Below are 14,054 nucleotides of genomic sequence, written 5' to 3' on the forward strand. Positions count from 1 at the left end.
GACCAATCAGCAATTCCAGTTTCAGTCTTTTAAAACTCTAATGTAAATGCCTGTTTTCTTGGGAAATTCACCACAAGAAGATCAGCAGTTAAGCTCTGGTTATCTTGTTTCAGTAGTCTATGTAGTACCATGTGTGAATCATGTATATTCATATACCTAAACTGCACTTTGCTGATTTTCTATCTAATAATTACGTCATTTGCTGAAAGAGCAGTATTGAAGTCGCTAACAATAATTATGGATTAGTCTGTTTCTCCTTTCAGCTCTATCAGCTTTTGCTTTATGTGTTTGAGACTCTGTTATTTGGTACATGTATCTTTAGGATCGCTACGTCTTCCTGGTGATTCATCCTTTTCACATTATGTAATGTCTCTCATTGTCTCTAGTAAGTTTCTTTGCTCAGATAAAGTCTACCTTATCTGATACTAATATTATTATTTCTTCTTTTTTAAATTAATGCTTACATGGTACATATTTTTAATCTTTTTACGGTCAATCTAGCTATTTTGTTGAAATTAAAGCAAGTTTCTTGTAAACAGCATAGATGAGTTGTGAGGTTTTTCTTAACCCACTGTGCCAATCTCTGCCTTTTAATAGTTGTGTTTACTTATTTAGTTAGTTAGTTAGTTATATATTTTTTCGGTACGCGGGCCTCTTACTGTTGTGGCCGCTCCCGTTGCGGAGCACAGGCTCCGGACGCACAGGCTCAGCGGCCATGGCTCACGGGCCCAGCCGCTCCGTGGCATGTGGGATCTTCCCGGACTGGGGCATGAACCCGTGTCCCCTGCATCGGCAGGCGGACTCTCAACCACTGCGCCACCAGGGAAACCCAATAGTCGTGTTTAGACACTTACATTTAAGGTAGTTGTTGGTATGTTAGGACTTAAGTTCTTCCATTTAGTTGTTTGCTTTCTCCTTGTTTCCTCTGGTGTTTTTTGTTTTGTTTTGTTTTGTTTTTTACACCTCTGTTCCTCCTTTCTTGCCTCCCATGTATTAATTAAACACTTAGGATTCCATCTTGATTTAATTATAGTATTTTTGAGTGTATCTCTTTGTGTAGTTTTCTTAACAGTTGCTCTGGGTATGACAATATACATATGTGACTTATTACAGCCTACTGGCATTACAGTTTACCGCTTGGACTCCTTACTTCCATTTTAGTCCCTTTACTTTTCCCATTTTTAAATATCATAGTCTTGGAAATCAGATAGTGTTGCAATTTTTGTTCTACTTATTAAATGATTTATAAAACTCATGGGAAGAGGTAGTGTATTGTATATACCATATTTCTGCTCTTTACATTTGTTCTTTCATCCTTTCTGATGCTTCAAGTTTCATCCTTTTGTCATTGTCTTCCAGTTTGAATTAAGTCATCCTTCAGGATCCTTGGGGGATTGGTTCCAAGACCTCTTGCAGATACCAAAATCCAAAGATGCTCAAGTCCCTTATATAAAATGGTGTTGTATTTGCCTATAACCTAGGTACATCCTGCTGTGTATTTTAGATCTCTAGATTACTTACAATACCTAAAACAATGTAAATGCTATGTACAGGCAGACCTCGAAGATATTGCAGGTTCAGTTTCAGGCCACCACAATAAAGCAAATATCATAATAAAGTGAGTCACTTGCGATTTTTTGGTTTTCCAGTGCATATAAAAGTTATATTTAGGGCTTCCCTGGTGGCGCAGTGGTTGAGAGTCTGCCTGCTGATGCAGGGAATGCGGGTTCGTGCCCCGGTCCGGGGGGATCCCACATGCCGCAGAGCAGCTGGGCCCATGAGCCATGGCCGCTGAGCCTGCGCATCCGGGGCCTGTGTGCTCTGCAACAGGAGAGGCCACAGCAGTGAGAGGCCCGCGTACCGCAAAAAAAAAAAAAAGTTATATTTACAGTATTCTATAGTTTATTTAGTGTGCAATAGCGTTATTTCTAAAATGTACATAACTTAATTAAAAAATACGTTATTGCTAAAAAATGCTAACCATCATCTGAACCTTCAGTGAGTTGTAGAAACATCAAAGATAACTGATCACAGGACACCAAACAAATAAAATAATGAAAAAGTTTGAAATATTGTGAGAATTATCAAAATGTAATGCAGAGACACACAGTGAGCAAGTGCTGTTGGAAAAATGGCACTGATAGACTTGCTTGATGCAGGGTTGCCACAAACCTTCAACTTGTAAAAAAGTGCAATATCTGTGAAGTGCAATGAAGCAAAGTGCAATAAAATGAGGTATGCCTGTGAATAGTTGTAAATACAGTATAAATGTTATGTAAATAGTTGCTGTGTGGCAAATTCAAGTTTTGCTTTTTGGAACTTTCTGGAATTTCTTCTTGGAATATCTTTGATCTGCAGTTGGTTGAATCTGTGGATGTGGAGATATGGAGGGCTGACTGTATTTCCTTTAGCCATTTTTTAAGGGTGATTCTGCTAGTAACAAAATTCTTTAAGTTTTCCTTCATCTGAGAATGTCTTTTATTTCCCTTTCATTCCTGAAGAATAGCTTTGTAAGATATAGAATTCACTGTTGACAGTTCTTTTCTTTCAGCACTTGAAAAATACTGTGCAACTTCCTTCTGGCCTCCATGGTTTCAGATAAGAAATATGCTTTTATTTGAATTTGTGCTCCCTTACGGTTAATGTGTCGTTTCTCTCTGGTTGCTTTGAAGACTATCTTTAGTATTCAGAAGTTTATTTATGATGTGTTGTGGCTTGAATTTCTTTGGGCTTATCATATTTGGAGATTGTGCAATTTCTTAAATCTGCAGATTTACACCTTTCACCAAATTTGAGAAATTTTCAGCCATTTTAAAAGAATATTCTTTCAATCTAATTCTGTTTTTCATGTGTTTCAAGAGAATTTTTCATTGTTCATTAAAGCATTTTTATAATAAGTGCTTTGCAGTCTTTGTCAGATAATTCCAGTATATGACTCATCTTTGTGCTGGTTGATTGTCCTTTTTTATTCAAGCTGTGCTTTTTCTGGTTCCTGGTATGGCTGGGATTTTCAGTTGTATCCTAGAGATTTCGATTATTATCTTAAGAGTCTCTGAGTTTTATTTAAATCTTTTAGCAATCAGTCACCCTGTTTAGGGTTAGCACACGGGTCCTGGCCTGACTTTTGTAGGCTGTGGTTCCAATGGCAATTTAATTTCCTGAGCCTTTGTGATGCTACTTTGATTTGCTTTGTTTATTTGGTATCACTGGGGGTCCCAATATTCCAACCAGAAATATCTATGGACATTACCAAAAGTCCCTGGGGAGAAAATCACCCCCAAGTGAAGACCATTACTCTATAGAAACCAGAAGAGTTCAATGCACTCCATATAGAACAGGCCATGATCCTGTAGGGAGATGGGAATATGTTCTCCCCTAAAGCTTTGTGGAAGCACTTTAGGATCCCATCTGTGTTTACGTGCGCTGACTCCTTCAGCCTGGGATGAGGGAAGACTTTATTTGCCTCTTACTACATCCCAAATTTGTACTCAGGGAGGATATTGATAATGGCTCCTATAATGGAACAGAATTTGATTTCCTGTATAACCCAGCTCAGAAGTTAATCTAGCCCTTGACAAACAAGTGGTCTTTATTAAGGAATTACAGCTATCAAGTTTCAAGGTGAAATCCTCTTAGCCTTACATATATAGCATGCATGTTTATATATTCTGTTTTAAGACATCTGCCAAAGGTCGTTATCAAATACATCCTTTTCTTCATGTTAGTTGGTTTTCTTGTTATTTCTGCATTGCTGAAATGACATCACATGACCTTTTGAAAGTTTTTGCTTTTCTGCCTGGAAACATAAGGCAGTGTTTCATAAAAGCAAGGAAAAGGTTGCTGTGCTTTAAAAAAAAAAAAAAATCCCCTTAACACAAAAAGTAAACCCCAAAATCCAAAAAACACACAGACTGCCAGATTGTTTATTGCAGAGTTGACTCATTTGGTCAAAAGGAGTTGCTTTGGCTAATCCTTTACTTGACTGACCTCTGAATAGAAATGCCATCCTCAACGTGTATGAAAATGAGATGAAACCTCACAGAACACTGATTTACAAAATGGCTGAAGTTTAAGGTCAAATCTGTTAGCCTCCTTGGCATTTTCTTCCTGCCAAGCACGTCTGAATCACTACGTACTAATTATTCATCTAGAATTGCTTCACCTTATCCGGTTGGTTGGGGTGCAGTTTCCACCATTCTCCTCCAGAAGGTTCATAGCCTTTGGAGCTACTCAAAGTGATTCTGGTTTTTGTTGGTGCCTAAAATAAATCACATGGCAATACAGAATAAACTCAGCATCTCTCTCTTACCTTCAACAACAATAGATCTCTTTGAAACCTGGCCTCTCAGGATAAGAATGTTTTACAGATTGTAAGCTCCTAGGGACAGAAGTACAGCTGCTGCTCAGCTGCTTAGAGGGAATGTCTCCTCCTGAGCCTCTACTCAAGTACCAGCCCTTTGCATTCTTGTCTTCAAAGATGTCAGAACTTTTTCCATGATATTCTGCCTTTTCCTCTTCTCTGTCCCCCTTCCAAAATTCAGAGAGAGTAATGTTGAAATGATTCGGAAAAGGCCTACATAGGGAGTAGATGAAGCATAGTCGGTTGTCTTCAAGATTGTCCTCAAACCATGAGGCCTCTTTGCCAGTGAACTTACTTGAAGTGCTGAGGTGCTGACTTTTTTGTGTTCTTGGAAACAATGATTGTTTCACTGCAGGCCTAATGACACCCTCCCCTACCGCTGTAATACGATAGAACAGTTTTTACAAAGTTATTGGCTCTTTAGTGGTGTTAGTATGAGCATCCCTGGTTCCATAAATCTGGCTGTAGCTTTCAAAGTGAGCACCGGTTCAGGAGCTAAGAGAGAAGCCACTGGGCCAAGTGCCACCTAGGAAAATGCAGTGCTCAGTCCTGGCACTGCCATTTTTCTACCATCAGTGACATCATTATGGGGATACGAAGAGGGGATGAGTAAGGAAATGTTTGCAAGATGCTGGATGATTTGAGTGGTCCTCAGGTTGCTTTCTGTTTGGTGAGGCTGCTGGTCTGCAGCTAAATGTTGGCTTCCAAAGAAGCCTGGACTCCAAAGTGAAGTGAGGCAAAGCCTGGTCACTTAGTGGCCAAGACTGTGGGCTCCAAAGTCAGCATGCCCTGCTTCAAATCCTAGTTTCACTTCTTTCTACCTGCGTGACAGTGAGCAAGTTAATGAAACTCTGAGTCTCGGTTTCTTCAGCTGTAAAATGGGGATAATAATAGTGCCCAACTCATAGTATGGCCATGCACGTTGAATGAGACAGTACATGTGAAGTGTTAAGGATAGAACTTGTAAGGTAGTAAGTACTCAATAAGTGTTAGGTTTTATGATAGGAATTACTCACAGCCTGTCTGTCCTCACAGCCACCACCTGATCAGAATGCCCATCTGGCCGACAACAAGTACCCCACCACTAGAAAGAATGGTCACAGGAACAACTTTTGCAGTGTGTCTTTGGTGAATGGCATGTTGAGGTGCTAAATCTATCAATAGGTTCTTCATTGCAAAAAGCCTGAATTCTTTCCAGAAAACATTTGATGGGAACAATTTTCACACATATTTCAGAGTTCTCTTAAGGTCAACATTAGCTTTTAAACTGAAGAAAAGCTGTTACTCTTGACCTGGGGCTTTCCATTAAGACTGCAACTCAGAATTTCCCAATGCCCCCTGCTTAGTTTCTTAGAAATTGAAATGACCAACTGAAATAGACCTAAAGTCCAAGGTTTGTGGATTATTATCACCTCTTTCTTTGTGTGTGAGTGTGTATGTGTGTGTGTGTGTGTGTGTGTGTGTACATAGTGGGGGCAGGTTCATGTGGGCAAGGGTGGGTAAGAAGAAAAGTAAACACTCAGTGTTGAGTTGGTGTCTTTGTTTTAATCAAGGGGATGCTAAGCAATGATTAGAAGTGTCTTCTGATAGCAGAGAGAAATATGGAAAAATTAGAGTATGTTCAACTGTTTACCAAATTTTGAAGCCTCAGAAAACTGATTTTGAATTCATAACCCAAATATTGTCGAGTTAAAAGTATTTTCTTCTAAAGAAATCAGACAGCAGGAGTGACTGTTTCTCAGAGATGGAGATAAACGTGCATGGCTCTAATGGACCACACAGAGGCCTAAGGATCCTGGGAGTTCTCTGTGTTCGAGAAGTAGAGACACAGGCTTCAGTACCTCAGAGGTCATAGAACGAGAAGAAAAGGGGGAAGAAGGTGCTTGGTCCTCCAGTTTCTCTGCCCTTCCACTTCCATCCCCAGCTCAGCAGGGAGACAACAGGACGCTGAGTTACGGATCATTCACCAACCCCACAGAAGAAGGAGTCCCTGTACCCATGCCTGGAGCTCCTCAGAAGGTGCTCTGTGAGCCCCCTCAGTGAGCCCCGATTGCACAGACCAGAGCAGAATGTTTCAGCTTCCCATCCTGGATGGGTGCTGTGGACTGTTGGTGTCCTCTCAAAATTCACATGTTGAAACCCTAATCCCCCATTTGATAGTATTTGGAGATGGGAGCCTTTGGCAGGTAATTAGGTCATGAGGATGGAGCCCTCAAGATGGGATTACTGCTCTTATAAGATATACAGGAGAGTTTGCTTATTCTCTCTGCTCTCTGCCTTGTGAAGATACAATGAGAAGACAGCCATCTACAAGCCAGAGAATGGGCTCTCACCAGACACCGGATCTGCTGGCACCTTGATCGTGGACTTCCAGCCTCCAGACAATGAGGAATAAATATCTGTGTTTCAGCCGCCCAGTCTATGGTATTTTTGTTATACCAGCCTGAAATGTCTAAGACAGTGGGTATACCCACTCCACCTTCCCTCCATTTCTTTAGGTGGGGAGAGACACGTTTACGATGTGAGACCAAAATGGTCGTGCATCCATCTGGCCTGGTATAGACTGAGCCTGGGTGAAGGTTAGAACTGAGAGCCCCTTCAGCTGCCTGAGAAAAGGAACAAGATAAGGAAATGGAACTTGTCCTTTGAAGTGCTAAAACTATAGTTATTAGATATTGGCCACTTAAAATTATTATAACATTTAAATTTAACAAATTTCATTAATTTGTTAAAGATGTCATCCACATAAATAATAATGTGCTAATGTTGATTAAACACAACAGTGGCCCAAGCATGTACAAACCACTTTACACAAATTCTCTCATTTATTTTCTTTCCCACAACCCTCTAAAGCAAGTTCTGTTGTGCCATTTTACAATTGAGGAAGCCACATCTGAGGGTATGAGTGGTTAAATAACTTATCCAAGGACACAATAATAAATAACAGAACTTGGGACTTGAAGCCATTTCTGTCTGACTCAGAAACCAGTCATCATATGGGGATTCTGCATACTTTCTTTGAAACTATTCCATGAATCTAAAGTCATTCCAAAATAAAAAAGGTTATTTAAAACATAAAATCCATTATCTAAATTGCTTTACTGGGCTACTTTTTCAAGCAGCTTGTGAGAGGTTTGCTTTGTTTATCTGCTAAATTTCCTGGAAATTTTGAAAAATAGTGTGTTATATTTTCACCTGGGGATCCTTCCAGCACCTGTATTCCTAAAGTATTCTTCTTGTATTTCTTCATGTAAAGCACTCAGAGTAGAGCTTGCCACCTGGAAAGCTCCCAGTAAATGTTAGTTGTCATCATCATCATCACTATCTTCACAAGTAACCATTTGTTACATTATACTTTAAAAATCAGTGAACATTGTTAATCTCCCCTACTAGACTGTGAATGGCCCACGAGTAGGGACCTATTGAGTAGGTGCTCAATAACTTCTATAAAACAAATAAAGCCCTGTGCTCACAATTAGCTCTTTCAGCAATGAATCTTCAAACCGACAGCAATTTGTTCCTGTTTCTGTTTCTAATTCTCCTTTGCCCTGGAGGAACAGGGGTGTTGCCAAAGTGCTGTCCTCTGCGTGACTCCTGGCCACTTTGTAAGAGGAGAAACCCCGTTGCTCCATCCACCTGATGCTTGGGGTAGGGATGCGACCGACTTAAAGGCACCCATTCCTAAGGTGGTTTTCCTATGCATGTCCTCTTCAGTTCTAACTCGGCTAGGTCCGGCTATCCTCTCTGCTATGCTGCGCATCAAGGGAAAATCCACAGATGGGAACAAAATGAGTGTGACCCTCATGCCTCATGGACACAATTTAAAAGGAGTCAAATTGTCTTTTCTTGCTGTCATGTTAAATGTTTCTTAATGCCATATTCCCATTTTCACTAAATGCGAACAGCTGTTTATACATCCCTGGGAGCTGGGAAGATTGAGGGCATGGTTCCAGAAGCCTGATGCATCAGGAAATGTGAACTCTGAAAAACAAAAGTTTTCACTGAGGCTTTGATGAGCCAGCATACTCTGTGTGTTCACTGAGATGGCAGGCCCCATCACATGAGTTTGCTCAACCAACTGGTGACACTTGACGAGGGTACTGTTTTAAAAGATGTTAGTTCTAGGTACTTGCTGGAAAAACCCTCTAGCTCAGCACTGTCCAACGGAACTTTCTGCAATGATGGAGATTTTTACATCTACTCTGGCCAGTAAGGTAGCCAGAAGCCACGTGTAGTTATTAAGCCCTTGAAATACAGATAGTGCAACTGAGGAACTGTTTTATCTATTTTAACTTACAGAGATTTAATTCACCCCATGTGGCTAGTGGCTACCATATTGGATAGAGCGGTTCTGGGTGAAGAGGACTGAGGGGCTTCCTGGGATACAGGACGTTCAGTGTTAAAACAAGACAATCCCAGGCAAACTAGGATAGTTGGTCACTCTAAAGCAGATTCCTTTGTAAAATATGTTTGGCATGTTTGGAAGTGAGAATTAGACATGTGCTAGCTACATGTAGAGTGAAAGGGAGAGAAACGCAGAGGCAAGATAAAGGATTGAGTTTTCCCTCCCAAGCAGAACACCTATAAAATATCCTTTCAAATGAATGAATTGATGTGATCACAGAGTTGATTATTAAAACTGAGGTGGGGCTTCCCTGGTGGCGCTGTGGTTGAGAGTCCGCCTGCGAATGCAGGGGACACGGGTTCGAGCCCTGGTCTGGGAGGATCCCACATGCCGCAGAGCAACTAAGCCCGTGAGCCACAACTACTGGGCCTGCGCGTCTGGAGCCTGTGCTCCGCAATAAGAGAGGCCGCAATAGTGAGAGGCCCGCGCACTGCGATGAAGAGTGGCCCCCGCTTGCCACAACTAGAGGAAGCCCTCGCACAGAAACGAAGACCCAACACAGCCATAAATAAATAAATTAAAAAAAAAACAACTGAGGTAGTCTATGTAAAACTGCAATAAAAATATGAATATGGAAAACACCAACAAGACATTTATCCTCAGACTACCTGAAGAAACCGCCAGTAACCTACTTGACCATAGTTTGAATCCCACTCAGGTGGGAAAATAGAAGGTAATTAGTGAGTTCACTGAAAAATCATAAGTGCCTTGATTTCCTCATCCCAGACAAGGATGTGGTTAAGAATCCTTAGAAGTTTCTTCTTGGATATGCTTCTTCTGGGAAAGGCTTCTGTACCCCAACATCTCATCTACCTGCCAACCAGAGAGCCAGAAGCTCTCCTTGAGTGGATTCCTCTGGAGTAAGCATTGTCCTCTATGAAAATACAGATATCTTCTAAGAGGGGGCACATGGGACCATATATTAGTATCCTGTTTTATTTTTAAAGTTTATCAGATTCATCTCAACTATCGCGATCCTGAAGGAATGAAATAAAGCAGTGGTTCCCAAACGCTTTTGATTATGTCTCCTTATCAGCAAAAATTTTGAGCTCTGTCCCCAAAATATGTATATTTATTGGTAACTACTGTCTATCCATACATTTTAATAAAGGATTTTTTTTATATTTTGAAGAAGAAGCCCACTTTTTATTTTGCTTTGCTTTACTGTTCTCATGTCTCTAGTTCAATTGATCTAAATCAGCATCCATATTAAAATGTATACGTAATTTCAGTCATATTGGTTACCTGAATCACGATGACTTTAGAAGTAGTGATGTCTTGGGTGTCTTTGTGTCATTAAAGAGAGTTAAAAATTACCTATTTCAGGGCTTCCCTGGTGGCGCAGTGGTTGGGAGTCCGCCTGCCGATGCAGGGGACGCGGGTTCGTGCCCCGGTCCGGGAAGATCCCACATGCCGCGGAGCGGCTGGGCCTGTGAGCCATGGCCGCTGAGCCTGTGCGTCCGGAGCCTGTGCTCCGCAACAGATTTCCTTGCCATCTTGCTGTCAGTGGTTACTAAACTTTATTGTGCATAAGCATTAGCTGGGGATCTTTTTTTAAAAAATAAAACAGAATTCCTGATTCCAACCCAAGAGATTCTGTTTCAGTAGGTCTGGGGAAGAATCAGTGTTTGGAATAGGGCCCCCTCCATGCAGGCAGCCCACAGCTGGACTGTACTCATATCTGTAGAAGTACTGGAGGAGACAGTGGGAATGGGCGATCACCAGGGCACCCTCAGGAGTGAGTAAAACAGTCTTGACTTTATTACTGGGTGGCAACTGCTCAGAAGCATGATCTTTTTCACAGAATTGCTAGGAATGGGGAAATGGGCGGGGGAGTGGATGTGGGTGTAGATGTGTGCAGATGTAACACCAGGTTCTGTCTATGAAGCTAAACACTTAGAATTGGTTTTCTTTCCCTCTCTCAAGAAGCAAGCTTGTTTTGAATGGATCCATTTTCAATACACTAAATCCTTCAGAAATCACTTAGTCTTACACCTCGAAATAATTATTTGTAAATTCATGTGTCATTAACAACTCTGCCATTCCCCACCCCCTCAGAAAACAATTGTTTAAATTGGTCATCTTGATTCATGGTTCACAATGAGACTTAGGTCAGGTGTGGATCTTGGTCCCAAAGTAAACTTATTACTGGGGCACCAAAAGAACACAAGCATCATATGACATCCAACTATACACTTTCTTGATTGCCACAGACAAGTTATGTAATCGGGAGGGCAGAGGCAGCCGAATAATTTACTTCTTAGAAACCTCTTAAGCCCCAGAAAGTAGACCCTAAATAGGTGAGCCTGCTCCCGGGATCCTAAGCGTATACAGACCTGTCTGTAGCCAGCATGAACACAGGGCGTGGTTCTGAAGATAGGATTCTAGATATGCTCCCTGATTAAGAGAATGGTAGTTATTGCTGAAATAGAAATAAAACATCATTTCAGATTCAGTCTCTTCGTAAAGCCTTATTGCAATGTTCAGTATTCACCTTCACCTTCACCATTTTCTTTTCTTTGTTTTGAGGCATGCATGACCTTGAAAAATCATTGAGCATAATTAGTCGGAAAATTGAACTTTTTCTTTGCTTATAGGAATTAATTTGGCAAGCCATGGTTAATTTAGCAAGAATGTTTGCACTAACTATATTCTGTGTATCTAACCCTCTGTATACGATTGTGCCCTGTGATCACTTTGAAATGCTGCCTACAGTTTATGTTTTGAAGGTTGAGAGTTGCAGGAGGGCTTTAGGGAGACCCTTCTGGTGTGAGAAAGGAGGGTTTCTTGTTTCTTATTTCACATAAGGCATATCCTCAAGCATAATTCTGTTATTTGCTGCTCATTGAAATCATGTCAGTCCTGAGAGAAGAGTATTCTGGAAATCATGCTAAATCAAATCCATGGGATTTCTGATCCAGGATCCCTGAGATTTGCTAGTTTAGTTCAAAAGGAAGATCTAACAGCAAAGGCACCCCTAGCCATCAAGGGTACACTGGGATATAGAGGGTTTACATGAATTTAGCGCCTCATCTTACTGCCTTCCCTCCAGAGCCACCTTGCTACCCGATGAGATCCCATCCCTGCTCTCTTGTATACCTTCAGAACGTTTTTCAGTGTTTCCCAAGCGCTTGTCAATTTCATCCCTTGTAAATGGAGAGGCTAAAGAACTGTGATGGGGTAGAGCAGACCACATCAGGCTTGACTGAATGACGCAACTCAGTGGCCAGTAATGTGTGTGGGGATGGCCTTTTCTTCCCCTCTGCCACTCCCATCTGGAAACTTGGCCACCAAAAGGTCTCCCTCGCTGGTAGGTGGTAATTTATTTTGCTGATTGAAAAATAAAAGAACCGCACCACAGCGCATATAAATATCTGAGGTATTGGGAAATAACACCGGCTAGACAGTACTAAGCTCCTCTTAGTTTTATTCTTTCTCAGGGTATAGGGAAAACTTTTTCTGATTGTAAAGAAGAGAATAAATTACAGCTGGAACCCTAGGCTCTGAAAGAAAGAAGGATGAAGGAAAGGGGCATTTTCTCAACTTCCAGGCATCCAGTGTTCCAGAGATGATTCACTGAGTATTCAGATGGCTGGTGCCTGGGCCCCCGCCCCGCTGCTGCTTATCTGGGTAGGTGAGTTGGGTGTTGCCCAGCAAGGGTGTGCACACCCAAACAGCAAGTGGCAGGACAAACCTGGCCTTGCTCTTATCTGTGTCTCATTGGATTCGTGTGGTCTAGATCTTCCAGAGACGGGCCACTGAGCAGCTGAGTCTGCAATGCCAGGTGTACTTTGCCAGGCGCCTTCCGGCAGCAAACGTGCCATATTGGTAGGCTAACCTGCTAGTGACTTCAGTGGTTTAAAATTTAGGAAAGTTTTGGCTAGATTAGAGGAGAGGGGGTAGTACTTGAGGAAGGCATTGGGAGGATGTGGGGGTGAGGGAGGCCTTTCAGTGTTTTGGAAAACACATCTTGCCGACATCCTGCTGACACCCTTTACCCTATAGGAGTACGATAATTAATACCCACTATCAGTTGGGTAACTTTTAAGAACAGAAGGAAACAAGATGCCCTGCGTAGTGTTTAAGTGGAGAAAACTAAAAGTGGAGGATGAAAGGGCATTCTGCTCTTAGATCTCGATTCAACCCGTGGGCAGGAAGGTTCCTCATCACCCCTTCTCACCCCTCCATTATCTTTGACCAAAGCAGTAAATGGCATTAAACCTGTCCGTGTGATTTCACACTAGAACTGTAATTGAGCAGGCATCTGGCAACGCTTCATTGGCACAGAGAATAAATGGTCAGAAACGCAAGCTGCAGTTCTGAGAAGCTGCCCAAACCCATGTCCCCTGTCCACCCACTGCAAGGCCCCTTACCCTCTCTGCAACGCTTCATCCTCACACAGTGGTGAAGCTCAAATGCCAGCTCTAATGTGCATGTAGCTCACCTCAGGCTGCCCGAGTTTCCTAAGAACGGAAGGCAGGGAGCTCGAGACCAAGCCCAGCTTCCTGCACACGGCATTTCCGGCCCAGAGCTCTGCCTGCTGCTGGCCGCCTCTTCCCCTAAGATCAGAAATGCTGTGTGGGAAAGGCAGTCCCCTCGCCTCCTTCCTTACCTGGCCACACAGCCACCTGTCCATCCAAGCCAGCTGTCAGCCTGGGAAGATAGGCACCTGCAAGCTGTTTTTCTTAAGATTTGGCCTCACCTTGTGTGGTTTCCACAGGATGGCTCTGTTCCTAAACACGGTCCTCATGCTAAGTTACACGGTCCTCATGCTAAGTTTGCAAAATAAAAATCAAGAAAGGTGGCTCTGGTTTGGTTGCTTGGCTGTGAGAATGCCCTCAAAGGTAAGCAGGCAGCATACCTGACTGATGACTGGTGACAATTGTGGCTGCCAGGCAGTGTGGGTGCACTCGCCAGCAAGAGCCACTTTTATTTTTTTTTTGGTGAGTGGGAGTTCAGAGGCAACTCCCCCCGGAGCTGGCATCACCCACCTGAAGTAGGAAAGTACAGGAATGGGGCGATGAGGGAGAGTGTGTGCATCTTTGGGGGTGGGTGTGTGCAAGTGCAACACAAAAGGTTTCTATCAATGAAGCCAAGGAGTGGTTTTCCTTTTTTTTGAAATTGCTTCATTATAAGCGATATACAGAGAACTGCACATATCTAATGTGTACAAATTGATGAGTTCAGACATATGCAAAGTCTTATGATACCATCGCTGTAATCAAGGTAATAGACATTTCCAACTTTTCCTTGTATCCCTTAGGCTTTTTTTTTTAATTGTTTTTGTTT

Source organism: Pseudorca crassidens, chromosome 10 (genome assembly GCF_039906515.1).
Source record: "Pseudorca crassidens isolate mPseCra1 chromosome 10, mPseCra1.hap1, whole genome shotgun sequence".
Taxonomy (NCBI): domain Eukaryota; kingdom Metazoa; phylum Chordata; class Mammalia; order Artiodactyla; family Delphinidae; genus Pseudorca; species Pseudorca crassidens.